Source organism: Mustela nivalis, assembly GCF_964662115.1.
Source record: "Mustela nivalis genome assembly, chromosome: 2".
In the NCBI taxonomy this organism is placed as follows: Eukaryota; Metazoa; Chordata; class Mammalia; order Carnivora; family Mustelidae; genus Mustela; species Mustela nivalis.
The window spans coordinates 105,932,877-105,956,048 of NC_139021.1; the positions used below are offsets into that span (position 1 = coordinate 105,932,877).

A 23,172-nucleotide genomic window follows, 5' to 3' on the forward strand; every position below is an offset into this window, starting at 1 on the left:
ATTAAAAAAAAAAGAAATATCAATATGAACTCATGTTTATAAAAATCTATGTTCTCTAGGTCTTTTCACTGAAATGGCCTAAAAGCATATCAATCTTAGCAGCAAACAATCCCTAGATGGACCCAGACTGCATCTCTAGTATTTAATATACTAAAAGGTACTAAACTTGGAACTACAATGGATGCCAGGTCTGTGGCAGGAAGGTACAAGATGAGTCTGGGATATTTTTCTGTGCCAGGAGACAAGGAAGGTACTCAAGAGATAATGATCTCTATCAGACAGATATAGGAGCTAAAATGAAGGACATCCCAGGACCTAAAGCTCTAACAAACTGAGTATCAAAGAAACAATTTAAATGGTAGTAAATTAAACACCCTAAATAAAATTAAAACCCTTGAGTCTATATACAGACTCTCAAAGGAAAAAAAGAACAAACTATTTTTCATTTATCACCTTTTGAAGTGGCTGTTAGAACAGTTCTTTCTCTACTCTGAAAGTAGAAAAAGGGGGAGATTAAGTATTTATGCTACTTTTCCTGTAGGTGCTGTATTTCACGACAACCAAAGAGCACCATTTCATACAGTAAAGATCTACTTTACAGAAAAACATTGTGTTAATAAACACAAAAGAATAGAACTTTCAAAGTCCTATTTTGCAAACCCTAATAAATTTATGGATTTAGGCAAGGATCAACAACTGGTTCTAAACCAACAGGTTAGTGGATGATGAAGAACTCAACTTTTTTTTCTTAAGAGAGCCAAAGCAACACCACCCAAAATACATTCTGATGTAAGGAGACCAATGTAACTGAACAGCGGGCAGAAAAGACTGCCATCACCCAATTTCAGTGGTCAATCTGGGCATCACCAAGGAAGTTAAGCAGAGATCCTGTAACTTTCTCTGTGATACAATATGAAGGACACAGCATCACCTATGATATCCAAGGTATCTTCAACCTGAGACTCAACCAAGTATTTAGATATAAATTTTAATTTACATTAAATACAAGAGATAGAAAAACAAGCTAAATGACATGAGAATAAACTGGACAAATTCAAAAGGTCTGAAACATATGGCCCAGTCTCTGCTCAAATGTCTTTTTAAAAGGCAAGGAGGGGAGGAATGGATATCCCTTATTTTTAAAAGACTTATGGGTTGGGGTGCCTGGGTGGCTCAGTCGTTAAGCCTCTGCCTTCCGCTCGGGTCATGGTCCCAGGGTCCTAGGATCGAGGCCAACATCAGGCTTCCTGCTCAGCAGGAAGCCTGCTTCTCCCTCTCCCACTCCACCTGCTGTGTTCCCTCTCTCACTGTGCCTTTCTCTGTCAAATAAATGAATAAAAATCTTCCAAAACATTTTTTTTAATAAAAAAAAAAGACTTAAGGATTCTAAGAGCCAAGTTCATAGGTACAATGCTATCTGGATATTGTTCTAGACGAACAAGCCATAAAGAACATTTTTGAGCCAACCAGAGAAATTTGAAAATGATCTGGGCATTATATGGGATAAAAAATGACTGAAATGGAAAAGCACACATTACTGACTAAAAAAAAGGTTTCAAAAGAGAATACACAGCATTATGCCATAATCGAATAAGAATGCATATATACCCAGATAGACATATGTACACAAAAAGATTACAAACTAAGGTACTAAAAGTAATCATCTCTAGGAGGTGGGAATATATATATTTTTCTCATTTTTGTTTTTTATTTTCTGTTGTTGATACAATGCCTGCACTATTTCTGTAACAGATTTTAAAAAATTCTTTGCTTTATAATTACCTCCAGGTCTATTTACCAAGTATCATGACAAAATATTGTTTTGTCCCACGTGACTTAAATTCAGCTCTGTATTTAGTTTTTAAAAAATGATGAATTTCTATCAATATATATATGTATATACACATACATACACACAAATATGTAATGAAAAAAGATTTAAGTAGCATTTACTATGTGGCAATTTTGTCACTTTAAGAATATATAAATTCACCCCCAATCTCAAAGGGTTCTTCTACTATGGAGACTCCAAAACTACTAGGATTATCACATATTACAAATAATAGCTGTCATCTATTATTCTCACCTAAGAAAGTAGTTCCACCTAAAAACATAGCTCACTCAAAGAACTATGTTCAATTATCAAAATATTTTGGGTATTATGTCCGTTCATGAGAAAGAAAAAAAGAGAGAGAGAGACTGGAGGCTCAAATCAAGCCTACAGCAGTAGTAATTCCTGAAAGTGAATAATCTTTACTTTGTCTTGGGAGCACCAACATATAGAAAATAACACTCAGAAAACAAATGAGGCAGCAGTAGGGACCCAAAGCAGTGGCAGCTTCCACCAATCCAGAATTCCTACATAAAAAATTATAAATAGATATAAGTAAGAAATTTAAGTTGAATTTTTCTGAGCAATGCAACAGCAAAATATTTCTTATTCAAAGTAATAGTAATTACTGCTCCTAATGAACTTTCCAACTGAATGCTTAATTTCAGTAAAGACACTAGTATGATTTTCAGCCTTACAGAAAAGCACAATAATACAATGCCCCTTGAAATCCAGTCATTTTAACCAGGACTAAACTCCAATGTATCCTTCCACTATGAATACTAATAAAGGAATTAAAGTTGCAAAGGACTTGGTTACCTTATTTAAACAAAACCATTTGTTTCTATTTATACATAAATAGGAAGGTTATATACTCATTAAAGTAAACTCAGTTGGCCCCCTTTCATTCACTTAATTATTCAAACACACAGTGAACATTCCGTGCAAGGGGCAGTGAGAGCAGAGGCTAAGTAAGCAAAGACTACTGCACTGGAAAAGTCCCTACTCTGTCAGGAAAGACAGATAGACACACAGACATGCAGCGGTGCCACATGACTTACATTCTACTGAATATAAGACCGAAATATTTTAAGAGATAAAGAGAGAGGGGCTAATTCTAATTAAAGCTTCACATAATAGGTGTTATGTTAGAAAATCCTTAAGAAGTCAGTCAGACACCAGTAGACAGAAAAACAAACAAGCAATCAGAACACTTCAGGCAGGGAACAGAACAGGGATGCGGAAATACATACAACATGAGGAAGCAGCAAGCAGGCCAGTGTGGCTCACACACAGAGCTGTATGGAGAAGGCAGGACAGAAGACTGCATTTAGTTTGAAGGAAGCTGTGAGAGGGAGTTCAATTTAACCAGACATATAAGGAGTCAAAGGCCAGAATCGGCGTGGGGGTCTCTGACAGAGCAACAATCCAATGCTTCCTTTACATAGAATCTAAACATCCAGTCTTCTGAAGGTTTCATTTTTCACAGATCCTCACCTTTCTTATTCACAGTTTGAGATTTTACCCAAGACTTTAACCTCCATCATAAGTTAGAAAGATGCAGAGAACATGTGCCACACTACAGGAAATACATTCCCATTTAATCCTAGCAACCCTACAAGGTAATATTTCCATTTCATGAATGACAAAATTGAGGGTCAAAAAGACTGCATAATTTGCATTAAGTTCCACAGCCAGTAAGTACTGAGTTATGATTCAAACCAGTTAGGTACAAACCCAGCTTTTTATACCATGCTGCCTCATAAAAGATGAAAATTTCCTTATATTTCCAAATCAGTAACAAAAATGTAAAAGCTTCAAAGGAAGCAGGTTAAAATGAAAGTGAATTTACTAATCAAATGTTAAAGCTGAAAAACTTTTAAAAGACAATACAGAATCACTGGAATTTCCAAAACTGAGTAATGAATTATAAGACACATTATTTCTTATGACAAGAATTATACCAATGCATGTCCAATTTGACTTTTTTGCTTCCTAATGTTAAAATTTCTGACATACTTTTTTTGGACAGTTTACCAAATAAAAATAACTGAGAAAACTATATATATATTTCTAATACGGAATAGTGTTAACTTGCAATTACCGGATATACTTTCAAATAGCGAGAGTGTTTCATATGAAATTCTCATCTTATTACTTATAAATGCTGCGCATAAAGAATTATACTAACTAGATCACTGCAGGAAGCCAAATATTTTTGCCATCTAGTGATCTACTCGCAGGCAATGTGGCAACATGGTCAAGAACATATGCTCCGGGCACCTGGGTGGCTCAGTGGGTTAAGCCGCTGCCTTCGGCTCAGATCATGATCTCAGGATCCTGGGAAGAGTCCCGCAAGGGCACTCTGCTCTGCAGGGAGCCTGCTTCCTCCTCTCTCTCTCTCTCTCTGCCTGCCTCTATGCCTACTTGTGATCTCTGTCAAATAAATAAATAAAATCTTAAAAAAAAAAAAAAAAGAACATATGCTCCAAGAGCCAAGATGCCTGGATTTGAACTCTAGCTTCACTTACTAAGTCATCTTTTGCAAGTTACCCATCTTCAGTTCCCTGTGTAAAATGGGACTGGTAGGAGGTAACATTTTCTTTTCTTCTCTGCTTAATTTTTATTAAAGCTTTTATTTAAATTCCAGTTAGTTAACATACAGTATAATATTAATTTCAGGTATAGAAATTAACCAGGTTTAGAAATTAACTGCATGTAGTTAACTCTATACTAACTAACTGGAATTTAAATAAAAGTTTGAATTAAAAATTAAACAGAAAAGAAAGTGTTACCTTCATTTAAAAAAAAGTACTTATCACATAGGGTTGTGATAAGGATTAAATGCATTAACCTATGGAAAACAACTAGAACATAGTGATAGCTGTCTATCAGTTAAACAAATGGGACAGACCTATACCATTAGGGCTTACTGTAACAATTTGGGTATTTTTTTTTTTCCAATGACACTCTTTACTGAATAACCTAATCCTTCTAAAGAGCATTAAAGTCTAACAGAAACCTTAACTCTTTGAAATCTTGACTATAGCAATTTGCCTTTTAAGTATTTAACTTCAGAACAAATGTAAAATATTCCCAAATTTCCCAAAGGGAACAAAACAAAAGACTGCTTTCCCCTTGTTATCAGTGGCTACATGAAGTAAGCAGAGAGGTAGAAGGAATTTCTGTCGGCCCTCAGAGGGACAGCTACCATTGCTATGGCAGATCTGCAGACACAGACATACGACGTTCACTATATGACCTTTCACCCCACCTCTATGCAAACATGCTCAGTTTGTTTTGTTTTAATTCAGGTATAATTTACATACAATAAAATACAAGATCTTAAGTGATTCATTGATGAGTTTTGATAATCATATATATCATGTTAGAGAGTCTTGATTCAAGTGCTGCAACAATCCCATCTCAAACATAGAATGCTGACTGCAAGAAAGAAAATAATAAATGGTAATTAAGTTCTAAAGCCTGTCCACAGAAGTCAATTTCACCAATAACAGAACTGACACACTATAAAATGATGCAGCTAGTATATGAGCTAACTCAATTTTTACTGGTTGTTCTTAACATCCAATCCTGACTTAAAACACTTAAAAGGATATTCTAAGTTACACCAAATTAACAAAATGCCTTTAGAAAAAAGCATGTGAGCTGAGATTTCATATTTACCTTATCTCAAAATTTTACTTGTACCCAAATTAATGTCATTTGCACTACAAATTTAACTAGAATTTTCAAATAGAGAATAACCAAAAATAGCTCCTTAAGCCTTATTTTATGTGTCCCTGAATATAGACAGTCTTATTTTAAGTACAATTATTAAAAATAAAGCACTTCTGAAGTTTCTTTGTAGTACTACTCAACATAATATATAGATATACTTATCCCCAAACAAGTTATAAACTAAAATACCAGTATACAGTACTAGTATTCAAACCAGTAACACCTTTTTTCTGCCACAATTATTTTAAGAAAAATTACTTCCACAGATCACATATAAGTTATTTTAAAAATTCTAGTTAACTGGAAGCAGTAACATACATGGAACGCAGATGGCAAATAGAAAGTGACATGTAGATTACAGAGGTAGTGATCAAAAAGCAGTAAGAGCAAACCTGAAGTTGCCTAGCTCACAGGAGGAACTGACGTTGAGCTGAATCGGCAGCAGGAATGAAGGAATAAAATCAGACTAACAAGAGGAGACAAGAAGAATCGAAAGCTAGTTAGTAAATACCAAGACTGCACCATTTAATTCTATTTTCCAGGAATTTCTGGAGCTTTTCCCCTGCTTTCTGTCAGGGCTATCAACCAACAGATGCTTAAGGATCAGGTGAGGGGAAAAAAAATTCAGCCACTGATTCATAAGCTACATCAGGTCTACATTTTTTTCCCAACAAATTTTAACAAGTTTAAAATTAACGAAGAGTTTCCAGGTATGTCACAGTTATATCCATATTAGCAACTTCACTAATCAAATTATGCTTTAAACAACTGCCACTCATAGACTTATATGGGAGTCTCATTTAATGCAAGATTTTTTATTTCTGACTAGGTATTCTTTTTCTCTATTAAATGTGTCAAATGTTTGTATCTGGTTTCTAAATTGAAGATTCATATTGGTAGGAAAGCAGAAAAAGGAGATGCTGATTTTTCCAGTTGATAAAGTGCTAATTGCATTATTTGAGAACAATTTGTCCTAACATATAAAGCGTATAAATATTCCTGTACAGAGCAAATTAATGCTGCCTAAAATCTGATTTTATAAAGTGAAAAGGGTGCGTAAGCACCAAAGCCTAAACTACAGAAATATTAAAAATATTTCTCAAAAAAATACAGAAAACTACAGAAATATAAAAAATATTGCTCCAAAAAAATTGGGGATTTTTAAGAATAAAGTATAGTGGTCAGAAACAGCACAGGACACAGGAACATTTGTTTAAAAATTCCCAAGGTGCCAGGCCTGCACTAAAATACTTCATGCATAATGTCGTTTGTTTGTTTGTTTATTTTTATTATGTTATGTTAGTCACCATACAGTAAACCATTCGTTTTTGATGTAGTGTTCCATGATTCATTGTGCATAGTGTCATTTACTAAATAGAAGACCAAAGTTCCATTCTCAGCTTTGCAACTTAAAAGCCTATGACTGCAGGTAAGTTACTAAGTCTCTGGGCCTCAAATATTTTTGTTTCTTTTTTCTGCAAAATGATGATCCTAACACCTGATGTAATTTCTTTATTGGTTGTTTCAAGGATCAAATGCGGTATCTGGAAATATCTTTAAAACTATAAACTGTAAAGGGCTATTAGAATTGTAATAAGAAGCTGTTATGATTTGAGGTTGCATGGACTAGAAATATCCTGTTATTTAATTTTAGTTTCAATGTCTCATTACAAGGCAACTCAATATGATGTTTTTATAAACAAATTATAAAAGAAAAGAATTCCAATATATTCACTTAAATCCACTTTAACATAAATTTTAGGTTCCTTTTAACACTTCTAAATTAGCTGCCCACAATGGCAAACCAGAAAGGAAAACTGACTGCCAAGTAATTTATGAGCTCTACTGGAGCTTTCTATTCCTCCAAACAATTAGGACCTCACAACTTCCTCTAAAATTGTTACATTATACCAACTTGCCTTGACTGAAGAGTTTATACACATTTTTGCTTTGAAAAGTTTAGATGTCACTATATGGAGTTCTTTTTGTTGCTGTTGTAGTTTCGTTTGTTTTAAGCAGGCTCCATGCCCAGCACAGGGCTTGAACTCACAAACCGGAGTTTAAGGGTCCCATGCTCTACCAACTGAGCCAGGCTTAGATCTTACTTTCTGAAGGAAAATACCACATTCTTCAAAGGTAACATCAAGAATTGCTAGTAATTCTTCTACTTAGTAGCAATACCATAAATTGGTTCATTTGGCACAAAATCTGCAATCTGTAACAAAGAACTATGAAACTGTTTTACCTTTTATTCCAGAAACCCCACTCTAACAATGTGCACTAAGAAAACAATGTAAACTATGCAAGGATAGTCACAATATGCTGTTTTTAAAGGGAAAAAAATGGAAATAACCCTAACACAGCACAGTAAGCAATGCCTGATATTTAGCCCAATGAAATGCTACCTATATAGCTTTAAAAATGACAAATACCCACTGACAGATAAAAATTAAGCTGTGAATACCTAAGAATGTAATTATGAGCATAAACACATTAACACAGAGGGAATTATAATTTCCAGTGACAAATACCTGACACAGAATCAACTTCTTCTATTCTTTAAATTGAAGATTACAGTTTTAAACAAATACTTTTTAAAGGAACAATCAAGGCCCTCTGAACTTTATTTAAATGTAAGCAAACCAGAACCACAGAAAAATATCTAATCAAGTCACTGATAATGCTAGCAATGCTCTAAAACCCAAAGTACAATTTTTGTGTGTATTAGCTAAGGGATTATTCCTCTCAACAAATTTAATCAATTTTTCTTCAGAGCTGTTATGAAATAATGTATCTACAACTGTTCAAACCTACATCTGTGAATCTCTAAAATTTAAGTTGCCCAACTAACTGGTTTTAACGAGCGTAAGAAACAATTACCTCCTTCCTAGCTCTCTGGATGAATACGATAAGGCAGATTTCCTGTTTCAGAACTCTGCTGCTGTTAAAATACACACACGTAAACCCCGCCCCCTCCCTGCCATGGTTCTGCTCCCACTAACAAACATCCAAGATTGACTACCAATGACAAATCAAATAAAACATGGTTGTAACTTACAGAACAACTTTCAGAAAGATCATCAGTCCAATATGCATTAGATATACTTGTCAGCATTATATACCTGAACTATAAGCCAAATGCTAACCTAATTTTCTACAGCAAAATCATAATAAAGTATATGAAAAATTAAAAAACTTAAAATTATGACATCAATCCAGCATTATTGTAAAGTACATAAGAGTGTATCTTTTATGCTCTAATCTTTATATTCAGTGTTAGGTTTATGGTACTTCTGTAGTTCATTTCATTATAAAAGCCATACTTTTTATCATTTAATTTACCAGAGATAACTATCTAAAACACTAGGTTTGGGCTGCTCTTTAAGGTCACCAACTTCCACAGAAAGAAAGACATTCCAACAGGTAAGACAAAAAAGATGATAAGGGATGTATCAATAGTTTGAGAACAAAGGCCTAATAATATTTAGTGCAAATTTACTCAATACTAGTAAACTACATTAAAAAAAAACACAACAGATTCCAACTTTTCCAACTCTATTGATCTTTTAGATGCAGCCGTGCACAAATTTCCTAATGTTCGAAACTACTACACATACATAATACGAAGGAAAAAAGCTCAATACAAAACATATCGCCAGCAAGTGGGTTTTCATTTTCCTACTAATTAAGCTAAAACTGTAAAATTTCTAAATTTACTTCTATCAAATTTACCTTTCAATGAAACCACTGCTAATTTGAACCATTTTAATGGAAGAAAGCTCCAAACAAGTGTGTGCTAGGCTGCTTCATTTTATATTTGGCTTTAATATAACAGACCCAAATCTCTTTATTTTATATCTAAGCCAGGACATCATCTAGAAATGACTTGCTTTTTTTTTTTCCCCCCAAGTGGCAAAAATAGTTTTGCCTAACTGCTGTATTTTAATCCTGGAAGGGTTTATACTAATATAAACTAGAAATACAGGTCTACTTTAAAATATTAAGGCACAGATATTGGCATTTATTACTACATTAACAAGAATCATATTACTGATTTTATGAAAACTGCCTTGGTTCTAATACTGAAAAACATGATTTATATTCTCACTGAGGATATTTTTATCATTATATCAACTTTATAATCACTTGAATAAGTGGATCATCAAAAAAAACCTCTGAAATTACATATACTAAAATACTAGCCAAAATTCATATTTTCAAGTTTAGTAATATGCAGATTTAAATATACTAAAAAATATGAGAGCAAGTCTACATTGCTTGGTTTGAAAAGGCAGTACTTTTAGTTTTAGTCAGCTACCCATAAATGCTTGTTCCTAAAGCAAGTATCATTTTAGTATAAATCCAATTATCACAATTGGGGGGAAAAAGCACAATTACTAATCAATTAGTTGTGGAATCTTCATATGCAAAGGAGAATATACAAAAAAACTTCGAAAATTATTAAGCTGAAACATGAAAGATAAAAAGGGAGACAACTCTGTCAACCAAAAAACTGTTTAAAAACATAAAAAGGTCAACATACAGAAAAACAAAAATACCAACAGTTAGATGGGAGGGACAGAAATGAAAACAAGGGAAAGGAGCTCATAACACCTCACACCCTTTAAATACTATTAGGCAAACAAAACAGGTAAAGACTGAAAATTTGGATTAAAATCTCACCTACATACATGCTCCCTCACTTAATATAAGAGACAGAATTTACACACATATTATCTGTTTATCCAAAAGGGCACCATTCTTTTCATGACCTACCACTCAGACCCAAACAAATTCTATAAAGTGATGCTTGTCAAACAATCTACTTTCATCAGACATGTTTTAAATTGGCAAGATGATTCTTACACAAAAAATAGAGGCCCTAAACACAAAGTTAGATCCTATCTACACTGAAATAGTATGCCTGATCATATTAATCATTTGGCATAACAAACTTCTCAGTAAAAATATCAATAAATAAAGTAGATTAAAACTAATCAGACCCTATTAAGCCCAATATGCAATTTTAAAGACATCTATCCAACCTGGCAACACCAGTTCTTGAGGTGGGGGAGGGAGGGTGTGAAAAGGAATTGTGTTACAGAAACAACTTATATATTGTAGCTTGAAAAAGCAAAATTTTAAATGGGAAAAATCACTTCACAGCAGAAAGACAAGAACTGAGTTGTGCAAGAAAGCAGAGGACCTGAAAAATATTTAAAGCAAATATTTAAGGAATACATATTAAATCAGTTCCCTGATGAAGTTCCATAGTAATGAATTTCTATATAGCAACTTTTAGGAAAATTACAGCTTAAAACTATCAAAATCTCATATAACTTAATATCTCAAGATAAAACATGGTGTTCCCACTTACATATCCAAATAATCTTCTAAAACTAAAATGACTAAAAGCCAGACTTCCATTACATAAGCTTTAGTTCTCAACCAATATCTTCACATTTTATAAGAAAAATATAAACACTGGCATAACCTCTAAGCTTTATTTGTGCAAAAACTTAAAATTTGGTATTAGTCTTTAAAGACTATAATTAATAGATGATTCCAAAAAACAGAAATGTCAAAACCACTCATATCACTAGATTATCTTAACTTTTTCCTGTATTTGAGTAACAGATGGCAAACCTTAGTTCTTGGACACTACACAGTAATCACAATCTGTGTGAGCTTTTCAGTATTAAAAAGAATCCAAATAGCCTTAATAACCAGCACGTGAGTGTATTTTACAGTATTATCTATAATCCTGATCATAGTGAACAGAAACTAGATATGCGAAAATGCATCAGACTTTTTGGTGTGCTGATTCTTATTTTCCATAAATTTCCTACAACTAGCCCACGAAAACTAGCCAGATGTCAGACTGCTTCTTCAGTTTTCAAAAAACATAGATGCACACATTTACAAAGTATTTTTACCATTACTTCATTTTCATTAGTACCTAAAAGGTATATAGCATACCTAGATCAAAATTTCCTTATGCTTATTGAAAGAATTTTATCTCATTTAAAAAATGTTACTCTAACAAGTAATTTTGTTTAAAAAAGAGAAGAGTTTGTTTCTTTCTCAATACTTTTGTTCTAAGTACATGAATTAATACATTTGCTCAAGACATCATTTTACCTAATAAGGTTAAAATTATCTCCCTGTTTTAATACTCTTAAAAATAAACTTAAATAAACTTAAATACTCTTAAAAATAAACTCTGTAATAAATAAATAAATAAATAAATAAATAAATAAAATGGAACACTAATCGGCAACTAAAAGGAACGAACCATTGATACAATAACTTAGATGAATATTCAAGGTGTTATGTCGAGGGAAAGAAACTAATCCCAAAGTGACATACATAGAAATCTATGTAACATTTGAACTGACAGTGGCAGAGCACACAGAAGTGAAGAGGCTGTGGTTATAAAAGGGCCAACAGTAGAGGTCCTTATAGAACTATAGAGTATTTTGACTATGGGGCAGATACGCAAAACCTACACAAGTGACAAAGTTGTACTGTACTAAATGCATGCAAACAAATGAAGAGAAGAAAAACTGGAGAGATCTTTCTTAGGCCCCCAAATTTTATCAATGTCAATATCCTGGATATGATATATATATTTTTTCTGGATATGATATTTATACAACAGTTTTGCAAAATGTTACCATTAGTGAAAACTGGGTGAATTGTTCCCAGGACTTGCATATATCGTTTCTTAAAAGTGCACTGGAATCTGTAGTCACCTCATAAAAAGAAGTATTTCAATTTAAAAAATTAGCAAGATGGTAGTTCAACTAAGAACTTGCTCCAAATAAGAGCATTAAAATAGAAGCTAGAGATGATCATCCCAGGACCATGGTATCATGATCTGAGCCAAAGGCAGACACTTAATGACTGAGCCACCTGGGCGGGCCCTGAACAGATTTTTGCCAGTATGTATTCATCCTTGGGGTTCTTCCAATTTGCTTTCTTTACTGTAATTATATTTTCTGTTCTCCTTTCTCAGTTTGACACCTTGCCATGTGTTTGCTATTCCCTTATTAATATCCTTCTTAAATACCTGTATCACAGAGATAATTAATTCAATTACTACACCCTTTGGAAACTCATGATTTAATATTTGGTCACATAATTTACCTACTTTATGACTACTTTGATCAGATGACAATTCTATCACCAACTAGCTTTCTTCCCAATACTTTTCACCCCTTTTTTCTTATAATCGTTTTGCATGCATTTGTGCTGGTTCCTTTTCCATTACTTGGGCTAAAAGGATGAGAGCTTTACAAGGAAGACCACACGGCAAAAGGTTTACTTGAGAGACCGAACAGAGTCATCCCTTAGGCTAGAGGGGTAATTCATTATGAACAAGTTTTCAGCACATGTTGGTCTCAGTTTACAGATCAACCAGGATGTGCCTTCCTTCCTCGTTGGAGTAGCCTCCACAACAGCTTGCTCTCTTGCTCATCACAGAGCCAGCTCACTGGGGCTGGCATTGCTGCAGTTCCAAATTGAGGAAAACCAAGTGTTGGGCTCATTTCACAGAAATAAGCCCAGAGGCCGAACTGGGCCCATGGAGGCTCCGACTTCCCCAGCATCTGCCTAGGTCAACTGTCTGATGCAATCCAGGAAAGAAAGGTAGTTAAAGCTCTACAGAACAGTTTCATCTGAGAGAGAGGAACAAGACAAAAGATAACATCCTTTCCCCTTCCACCTTTCTGACCAGTTGCTCTGGCACACAGTGGTTCACACTGAGACTCGGAACATATCCTGCTAGTCTGAGCAATCAGATGTGCTATTTACAAATCTACAGTCAATGAGGTAATCACCCCCCTGAGCATTCCCCTCCTCCTAACCAGCCTTACCGTCCCCCATGCTTCCCTCACTTTTGTAGAAGGTCTGCAAATCCCGATCAACCGTTGTCAAGTAAGTTTTTGCATCAAATTCTATGTCAGAGGAGTACACGCTAAGATGGCATGTAAGATTATTTCTGCACATTTAGTGTCTATGAGGTGGTTTTCCCTCATGTACAGTCTCTCTTGCACCATCATGGAAACAGGGCTACTGAAAAGTGTGGTTTGTGCTTCTACACTTCAGTACGTCTCCTTTGCAGAATGAAACTGTCTCCAAGGGAGCTCAGCTATCTAGTTTATGGCACCGTTGTTCATGGAAGTCTTAGGTGTGGATGTGCTCTGTTCATGAAAAGCGCACTGCCAGACCCCGTGCGCATCAGAAATGCTTTAGTTTTCTACCCACCTGCTAACACACACACGTTCCTTGATCCACCATCAGCTTTGCTGCAGGTACACTTGCACTGATTTGGGATTTCAGATATCCACTAGTGTCATAGAATGAAGCTTGTCTTGCTCACTTCCCTTAGTGCTTCTGGATGATTTGGAGACAAAGGCAGAAAACGCTGACTTTATACGTTTTTCTTCAAGAAGTTCATTTTGTCTATGAAAACCATCTACACTCAGCTACAGGACACCACATTCTCTGTTTCCACCTTCTCTCCAGACTGTTCCTTCTCTCTTCTTCGCTGAGTCCTCTCATTTTCATGACTTCTAAACATTAGTGTCCCAGGGAACAGCTTTCAGACCTCTCAAATTTGTTCATTCTTACTTCTGAGAGGTGGTTACCTGATCCCTTAGCTTCAAATACTAATTTTAAAAACTTTAAATACTACCATAAGTTGACAATTTCCAAGTAAGTATCTCCAACCTGGGGTCTTCCCTATATCACCTCTGCTCATACAACCAAATGCTTATTCCCATGTAAACCTGTGCATTTTATAATCATTTCATTCAAGTTGATATCATCCAAATGCCTTCCTGAATGCCTTCCTTTTCTCAAGTATTACATTTCATTATTTCAATTTATAACTTCCTTGCTATTTTGTTGACATACTATGTATATAGTATGTGTATGTGTGTACCTATTATGTATATTATGACATATTATGTGTATAGTATGTGTATGTGTGTTTATGTCTTTTCTTTCCCTATCAGAATGTAAGCTCCATGAGGTCAGGAACAAATTCAGTTTGATCATGTGTTTCAGCACCTAAAACTGGAGTGAGGCACAGCAGGTACCCAGTATTTGTTAAATGTGAAAACGAACATATAAGCAAGTACCTGAGAATAAAAAGAATTCATACCATGTCACCTAGTGTCCATCTGTTTAATACATACTGACTCACCTGGGTAGCTCTGACTTGGGGTCTCTTCCTCTAGCATCCATGGCTGCTCTCCTTGCTCCAACTTCAGGATCACTTCTGGTTTAGGGATGCAACACGCTGTAATTGGGAAATGACATGGGAATTCGGCGAGGCTCATGGGCTTCAGGGCCCTTGAAGAAGACAGAAGACGAAGCTTCAGGGGCCAATTACAACACTTCATTCTTTACAGTGATTCAACAATCCTTCTGCTTAATACTTGAAATCTCAAACTTAAATATCATTAAACTCAACAAAGCTTCTACAGGTGTCAAACCAAGAATGAAGGTGCATACTAGGAGTCTACACGGGAAACAATCCTTACCCACTGAGACAAGGTGGCTATAGTTCTCTAGCATCACCTCCCTGTACAGGGTCCTCTGAGCAGGGTCCAGATGCTGCCACTCCTCCTGGGTAAAGCCCACAGTCACATCCGCAAATGATAAGGATCCCTGAAACAGCACATTTGTATTCAAATTTAAGTAATCACAATGGGAAGACATGGAAAAGCTGTCAAAGAACTGTTACGGAGTTCACTATTCACAATCAGAAGATGTGTTCTGGCGTGCCTACCTTTGTACTTGGTTGGAGGAGAAAGCATGGATGACATTCCTCGAAAGTGTGATAAATTACCGGCATCCCATCATGTGCCTACATGCCATAAAGAACACTCCTATCTTGAGAATCTGAAAACCAATAAAACCATATCACTGTTCTCAAGGAGCATATAATCTGACAGACACAAGCATGATGCATCCAACTACTATGTAGCATGAAATCCTACTATAGTAAAACAGGTGCAAAGTAGAGTGAGATTACAGAGGGGAGAAAAGTTCTATTCCTGCTATTAGGGCAGGTTTCACTGATAACACAGTATCATTCATGAGCCTGGGCCAAGAGCATAACCACGCACACTTCTAAAATATGGAGTTAAGGGGCACCAGTTGGTTAAGTGTTTGCCTTTGGCTCCGGTCATGATTTCAGGGTCCTGGGATCGAGCCCCATGTCAGGCTCCCTGCTCAGTGGGGAGTCTGCTTTGCGCTCTCCCCCTGCGTGTATGTGTTCTCTCTCTCTGTCAAAGGAATAAAAATCTTTTTAAAATGTAGTTAAAGGAGTCAGTGAACACACAGGAAAGGACTGCTGGGACTATGTTCACATAAAGAGCTACAGTCGTCTTCAGGGAAAATGCTATTTAATAATTCTGAACATAACTCCTGTAGGACGGGGTGTCCAAAATGTTTGGTTACTGTTCCATGTAGAAAACCTCTTTCTTTCTTTCTTTCTTTCTTTCTTTTTTTTTTTTTTTTAGGAAACCCTTTTTTATAAACAGTAAACTTACAATGTCAATTTATATATTAAATTCCATTATTGTTATTTTTCCTAAGTCACTTTTCTTTTTTCAGATGAATATATTTGGCATGTAACATTGTATAACTCTGATAGGCTTATATACTGTAACGATTGCCAATGTAGCTATATTTATTGTATTACATAATTACAGCACATTAGTGTGTATATCCATTTCACTGTATACTAGATTTCTTCATTCTTCTCTTTATGGATTACAATAAATCTAGGGAGATACCCAAGTATTTTCTTCCCATAACTGAACTGACTGTCTTATACAGTTCATAGCTTTTATACCACCCATTTATAAAATGACCACTGTGGAAAATACAGCAAGAAGAAAGAGAGACATATCATTCCCAGGTTATCAAAAAAACAGCTAATCAATGTTCATGACATACACTAAAAATTGGTTACTAGGAAAAACAAGACTATTTTCCAGAAATGTATAAGGTATTATTGAGAAAACAAAAAACAAAGAATACCTAAGTAAATGAATACACTATATTCATGGCTTGGACAACTTAATATTACAAAAATATCTCATTTCTCCACAAATTGGCCTATAGATTCAAGACAATCAGAATTAAAATCTTAGCAGATATTTTTGTGGAAACTGATAACTTTACTCTCAGACTTACATAGAAACTTGAATGGCCAAGAATAACCAAAACTACCTTGGAAAACAGAATGGATAAACTCACACTAATTATATAGGCAGAATCTAAGATGACGACCTCCAATGGATCCAACAACGTGACATGAACTCCTCTTAAATGGAAGAGACTTAAGTCCCTGTGATTGTGATACATTCTACAACAAAACAGATTTTGCAAGTATAAATGAGATCCTTTAATCAGTTGACTTTGGTCTAAAAGGAAGATTTACTTGGGTGGGCCTGACCTAATCATGTGAGTCTTTTATTAATTTATCTTAAATATTTTATTTATTTATTTGAGAGAGAGAGAGAGAAAGAGAGCGCATGAGCACACGAGCAGGGTGAGGGGCAAGGAGCCCAACATGGGACTTGATCTCAGGACCCCAGGATTATGACCTGAGCCAAAGGCAGACACTTAACCAACTGAGCCACCCAGGCATCCCACATGTGAGTCTTTTAAGGAACGTAAGATATCAGAGACCCTTCTTCTGACCTCAAAGAAGAAACAAGCTACTGTGACTCCTACGGCTGTCCAGAAATAAAGTCTGCCACATATGTACAGATGGGAACCCAACCAAGCCTTAGATAAGGAGTCCCAAGCAACACCTTGATTGCAGCATTAATGCCTAAGAAACTTAGTTAACCTACTCCTAACTCATTCTCATCTATACATATGAGCCATATGAGCAGGGAGCCTGATGCTAGGATTGATCCCGGACTCCAAGAGCAGGACCTGAGCCGATGGCCAATACTTAACCCACTGAGCCACCCAAGAACTCCTGGAGAGACTTTGTGAAACAATCTCGTATAAATAGGAGTTTTCCAGAGTAGCAGATAGGAAAATGAACATTTCAGTCTCCTAGGTGCCCTCAGGAGTATCCTTTTTTTAATGTCCAAAAATGCAGGTAGTTAATGTACAGCGCAGTATTGCATTCTGCAGTACAACTCAGGGACTCATCACTTCTCTCCACCACTCAGAGCTGACCACAACAAGTGCCTTAATTGCCCATCATCCATCGACCCCCCTCCCACCCCTTTCCCTCCATGACACCCTCAGAGTTCTGTCATGAGCCATCGCCACGGTGACCTGATGACACGCATCCAACGTTCCATTTCAACTGTCACTCTGTGAGCCGAGCCCCTGGCGGTTGGGTGAACAGGACTAACAGTCCCCACGATGGGGAACCTTAACTGCTGTTGTATAGGTATGTGCCTATCGATTTTCTCAATTCTATTCTCTGGAGCTGGCTGCCTCCCTTTCACAGAGATAGGCTTCTTCTCTTTGGCTTTTCCCCTCTGATTCCCCCCCCCGGTTGGATGCCTGTGTTTGTTCGTTTGTCTGGGTGATTTCATTGGGATTTCGTGGGGAAGCTGCCTTCCTTAAAGCACTTCGATGTTCAGAAAACCGTACTCTTTTTGAATGCCCATTTCGGACACAGTCCTACAGGGACAACACACGGGTCACACGCCACACTGCTGTCCCTGCATCAGGAGAATCTTGGTGCGACCCAGGCACCACATTTGAGGGGAACGAATTGCCGGTCTCCTCTTCCCGATGGACATGACAAAATCGGAGAGGAAAGGTCAGAGGTCGAAATGCAGCTGTTCTTAGGAGAGACACTGGAGGATAGCGGGGTGGTCTCATGGGTTGATGTGCAGGGTTTCCCGGGCCGTCTGCTTGATGCCTGGGAGTGCATGAGAATGGGCTGTGCCACCGGGTGGGTGGACAGAACACACAGCAGCTGCACAGTGGACTGTCTGCTGCTCTCAAAGGTACTGCTGGGCTGGGTTCTCCAGGCCCGGCCTAGGGAGGGAGACAGGAGACTGTCTGCTAAACCTACAGTCTCCAGAGGGGATCAAGAGACCTGAGAGTAGATAGGGGATGCTGGCGAAGAATGAGAGAGTAGGGAGGGACTCACGCCAGCCAGGGTAGCCTCACTTCCATCCAGCCTCCTCAGAGCAGTCTGCACGGCAAGAGCGGGCCACTCAGCATCATCCGTCTCCTTCCTGAAACCAACCACTCCCAGCCCACATGGCCACCTACATGTCCATCTGTACCATCAACTGCTCCTCGGGACTGGCGAGCTCAAAGCAAGCAAGTTCTCGGCCAGGTCCTATGCGACTGTTGGGAGTTTGAATCAGCTTGGGAGCCAAGCAGAACCCCAGGAGCCTGGGCTTCAACTGGCCTTCAGGACGGCCTTGGGCGACTGGGCTGACCTTGCAGAGAGGTGAGGGAACGTGGCTCAAGCTACCCGTTCCTGGTCCTTCACTAGGGCCCCGCTGGGCAGAAACCACCACTTAGTTGATGTCAGGGCACCAAACACAGAAGTGAGTGAGCACTGAGGCTGGTCTCGTGGCCCTGGCTCTCCCCTACAGAAACCCTGGCACAGAGGGATTTGAGACTGTGAGGGCAGCTCTTGGTTCAGGGCTTCAGGACCTTTTAGCAGGGGCTGTGGGTTGGTATCAGGGGCTCAGGGATCTCCGGCCACAGGGAAACGATGACTTTCCTGTCCCAGATCCATCCTTCATTAGGGTGGCAACTCTGGACGGTCCCTTCGGCACCCTATATTTCAGGGCCCTCCACTATCCTCCACTGTGGCTTCACCCACAGCCAGCTGTCTAGCTGAGTCCCTAGGTGGTCCCTTCCCCAACACCTGCCGAATGGCTGGGAAGCATCCAGTCCTCCCCTAGGTCCCAGGCACTCCTTGGACTCAATCACTTGGGACACCGTGGTGGCACACTAACGTCTAGGCCCGAGGGCAGGGAAACAGGGCACAGAGGGTTCTGGGGAACACTCTCGGGTAGGTGTGGCTGCTCAGTGGATGTGACCGAGGCTATCACGCATGCTCATGGCACTCTGTAGCATGCTTTTCTGTCCTGTCTCTGCTCCATACAAGCCGTTGCCCACGGAACCTGTGGGTGTGGGAGGGGGCGGAATTCAGAGCACAGTACATGGTGACTCCTTCCTAAGTCCCACCTGGAGGGAGGAATGCCTGCTGGGCAGCTGGCGAGTAGGGGCAGGAGACGGATGAACTAGAAGGAAAGGACTTCCAATCCCCCTGTGGGCTCCTGATGACAAGGTGCCGACACTGTTCTCTATTTCTGTGTGTCTCCCAGAAATCTGTGGGGAGTGTCTCCTGGAGGATGTGGAGACGCCCCCACCCACGCCGCCCCCTCCACGACACTACCACAAGAAGAGAGTCCGGTTCTCCCTCCACAATGAGGTCTTCACCATTGAGGACCCCGAGGAAGGTACCTTGGGGATTGACTCATTACGGCGATTGGAGACGCATTCTGTCGTTCACTAGCACAGACATAACCGAAGCTTTTAAAACTGCTGAGACACATTGTCCTCTGATTTCACTTGTAGCCATTTCCCTCTATGCCGTCCATCCCTCCCCTTTTAAGTCCACAAGTCACGATGAGATCCTCATTCCAACTGGATCCAAGGGGCACAGGAAAAAAGTATCTACTAGCTGAAGGGATGGATCTTAGGTCTTTCTGGAACACACAGGTCCCTATAGGTCTCCCCAGGAAACATGGTTCTTAGATGTGTAGGAAGGAAGAGACTGTTTTTTGCCAGGAACGCAAAACAGAAAAATGGAACAGAATACGACAGGAGGTTTCACGATGTCCCCCCTTCACTTCTGCCCATTAGCCACATCTTACATGGGTGTGCTACGTATCTTCAAAGGAACAGAACAACCTCACCACATTTGGGGAACTCAAGTACCCAATACATTCCACGTGGTTACCGTTCTACAAATGGGGCCAATGCATTCGGTGACGTCTTCTCATTCTGGAAACACAGAAATCTGCGCACTAATGTCTCACACAGTTGGGTTCCCAATAGCCCCAGAGAGGCACTGCCCCCAAATCCATCACGGGAGGAAAGAACACATTCAGTGGCATCCATACACATCATAGAGTGCAATTCAGGCATAAGAAGAAACTAAGGTTTCCAATATTTTACGAAACAGATAGAACCTGGAACCTTAACACACATTTTGAAAGCAAGCACACAAGGAAAGAGGTACATTACACGATCCCAGGCTTTGAGGACACTCCAGTAGGGACATTCGTAGACCCAGAAAGTGGAAGGGATGGTGCAGGGAGGAAACGGGGTGGGACGGTCATGTCGTCACGGGTACAGAGGTGCCATGAGATAGGATGGCAACGTTTTCCCCGTAGATGGCAGTGCGGTCTACAAAGCATCACGGATGTCAGCAGTGTCACTGAACGGACACGTACGAACAAATACAACCCGTCCCCAGTACTTAGATTCCGTCACCGAAAAACCCACTACTCCAAGGCACGATAGAGGAACGATAGGGTCACACAGCAGAGGTGCAGGGGAGACAGCTGAACAGGCCCCATGACCAGCTGAAGAAGTGGCAAGCTGGCTTGGCTTCACAGTGGGCAGGAGGGCTCAGGGGACTGCGCCCTGAAACCCAGGGTGCCTTGAGTGTTTCCCAGACAGACGCTGAGAGTTCCCACTGATGACATCCCCTCCATTAGAAAGCCAAGGCCCCATTTCCCTTTTCCATCCTGCTCCCCTCCTCTGTGTTTCTGTGTCCACCACTGTTGGCCCACTGGCAAGTCAGGCCTTGCTTGGTCACCCTTCACGTCCATTCCCTCTGGCCCCGCATCCACATCCAGCAGACTTAACTCCCCAATTCATTCCTGAGTAGCGCAGCCAATGTCCTGACAGCTCCTCTCTGTTCTCCTAGACCCTGTGGAGGACCAGTCCAAGGACCTTCCTAGGAGCTGGACAAAGGTAGGTCCCCCAACTCTCCCTGAGGTAAGCTCGCCTCTCTGATTTCTCAGAGACAGAAATGGTGCTTCCTTGATTTCTTCCATCAGTGGAGTTTGATGAACATCTGGCACTTTACCTCCCAGGGGAAGGGGGCAGCAGTCTCCCCTCGTGGAGGAATGCTGGGTCTGACCTCTTACACACAGTGGACGCAAAAAGGGTGAGGACACAGGACAGCCTCAGTTACAAACTCCATGGGATCAAACACCTTCTTCAGCAGAAAAGGTTTCTCCTTGAAAGAGAACGTTCTGCCTGTTGATCAGAATGGACTTCGGAGATTGAATGATGCTCCAGCATCATTCAAATGGTCCTCTTGAACTCAGATGGGAGGACATGGACTCAACCACGGTACCTCATCCAATTAACTGCCTGAAGTCCTCCCCAAACCAAAGAGCTGGCCCAACAGAGGACAGGATGCTGGGATCCTCACTGTGTTTCCTTTTCCCCAATCGCAGGTAGACGCTGGGAGCAAGGACAGCTGTACGTATTTAAGACCATCGGGCTCTGGGAGGAAATCTAGAGTACAAAGAAGCCTGCCCCCTGATTCTGGGTTCCAACAAGGAACGGGGGTTGGGGGATACTGACCGAGACTGTCCGGTGAGGCAAGGTCACCACGTCAAATAGGGCCTGGAAGAACTCGTACATAGGGAAGGGGTGATCTGTGTGCACGTGGGATGAAGGCCCTGTGTGCGTGGGTGTGTGCGTGGGTGTGTGTGTGTGTGTGTCCCCATGCGTTATGCTTGTGAACATGATTGTGTGCCTTTACCAGGAGATCTTTCTCACACTTCCACCACAATCACAGTGTCCCTCTTCCAATACACACTCATCACCCTGGCACACTTTACATACTCCTTCCCCTACTCCCCACAGCTGTACCTGGAGGACATTTCCCTCTGATTTCCTGGGACGGGCATGGTGCGGAGATGAAGGGTCCAAACCCGTGACCTCCTACTTGGAAAGCCAAGATTGGAGCTCAGGTTCCAATCTGAAAGTTGCTCTGGCCTACCCACCTCTGTTAGTCCCTCAGCCAGGGCGTCATGATGTACCATGGGTGCTAGCTAGCAAAGGGCCATCAGCATCTGTGCACACAGCCAAATACCTAGATTCTATGATGGTCCCCGACAGGACCCAACATGACACAGTGGCTTCCATGGACACGGAAGCCAGGGCAAGCTTAGAAGCCCACCTTAAAGATTACAGGCTGGTCCCTGGAGTCAAGTGCACAGAGAAAAGCCACATCCTCATGCTCAAGCCCACATGGCTGGAAAGCGTGTGGACCCGTGGAGGACAGAACAGGGCAACATCGGTCATAGCCGGTCTCAGTGTGTACACACGACCGACCAATGGCAGAAAAGCATCACGGAGGGAACTGACTGTACTTGATAAGATTTCCCTAAGCCTCAGGAAGGTTCAAATTCTCTAAGCACACACTCAAACACCACTGGCCAATAGGAAATCAAGGTGAAGCTTGGGTGGAAGCTTTGGACCCACATCCCCGGAGCAAATCTCCTGCAAAGCAGGCCTACAGCCGATCAGCACACACTCCCAGACTCCTC

The 23,172-nt window shown here is 39.7% G+C and overlaps 1 protein-coding gene and 1 long non-coding RNA gene across 6 annotated transcripts in view; one reads left to right on the top strand and one right to left on the bottom strand.

Annotated features, from left to right (window-relative positions):
* The window catches only part of LOC309859764 (phosphatidylinositol 3,4,5-trisphosphate 3-phosphatase and dual-specificity protein phosphatase PTEN-like), a 196,050-nt gene that overhangs the window by 146,648 nt on the left and 26,230 nt on the right, over positions 1 to 23,172 (bottom strand). For 3 of the 5 annotated variants that reach the window (XM_082720880.1, XM_082720878.1, XM_082720879.1), the window contains 2 exons: positions 15,124 to 15,250; positions 14,784 to 14,879 (listed from right to left, as the gene is read on the bottom strand). The gene's annotated coding sequence lies outside the window, so the exon portion shown is untranslated. Of the gene's footprint in view, positions 1 to 14,783; positions 14,933 to 15,123; positions 15,251 to 23,172 lie in introns of all 5 variants that reach the window. The other 2 variants (XM_082720876.1, XM_082720877.1) reach the window with 1 other exon arrangement.
* LOC309859782 lies at positions 20,002 to 22,200 on the top strand. Its single transcript, XR_014308900.1, has 3 exons — positions 20,002 to 20,055; positions 21,534 to 21,604; positions 22,072 to 22,200. It is a non-coding gene; the product is annotated as an uncharacterized lncRNA (long non-coding RNA).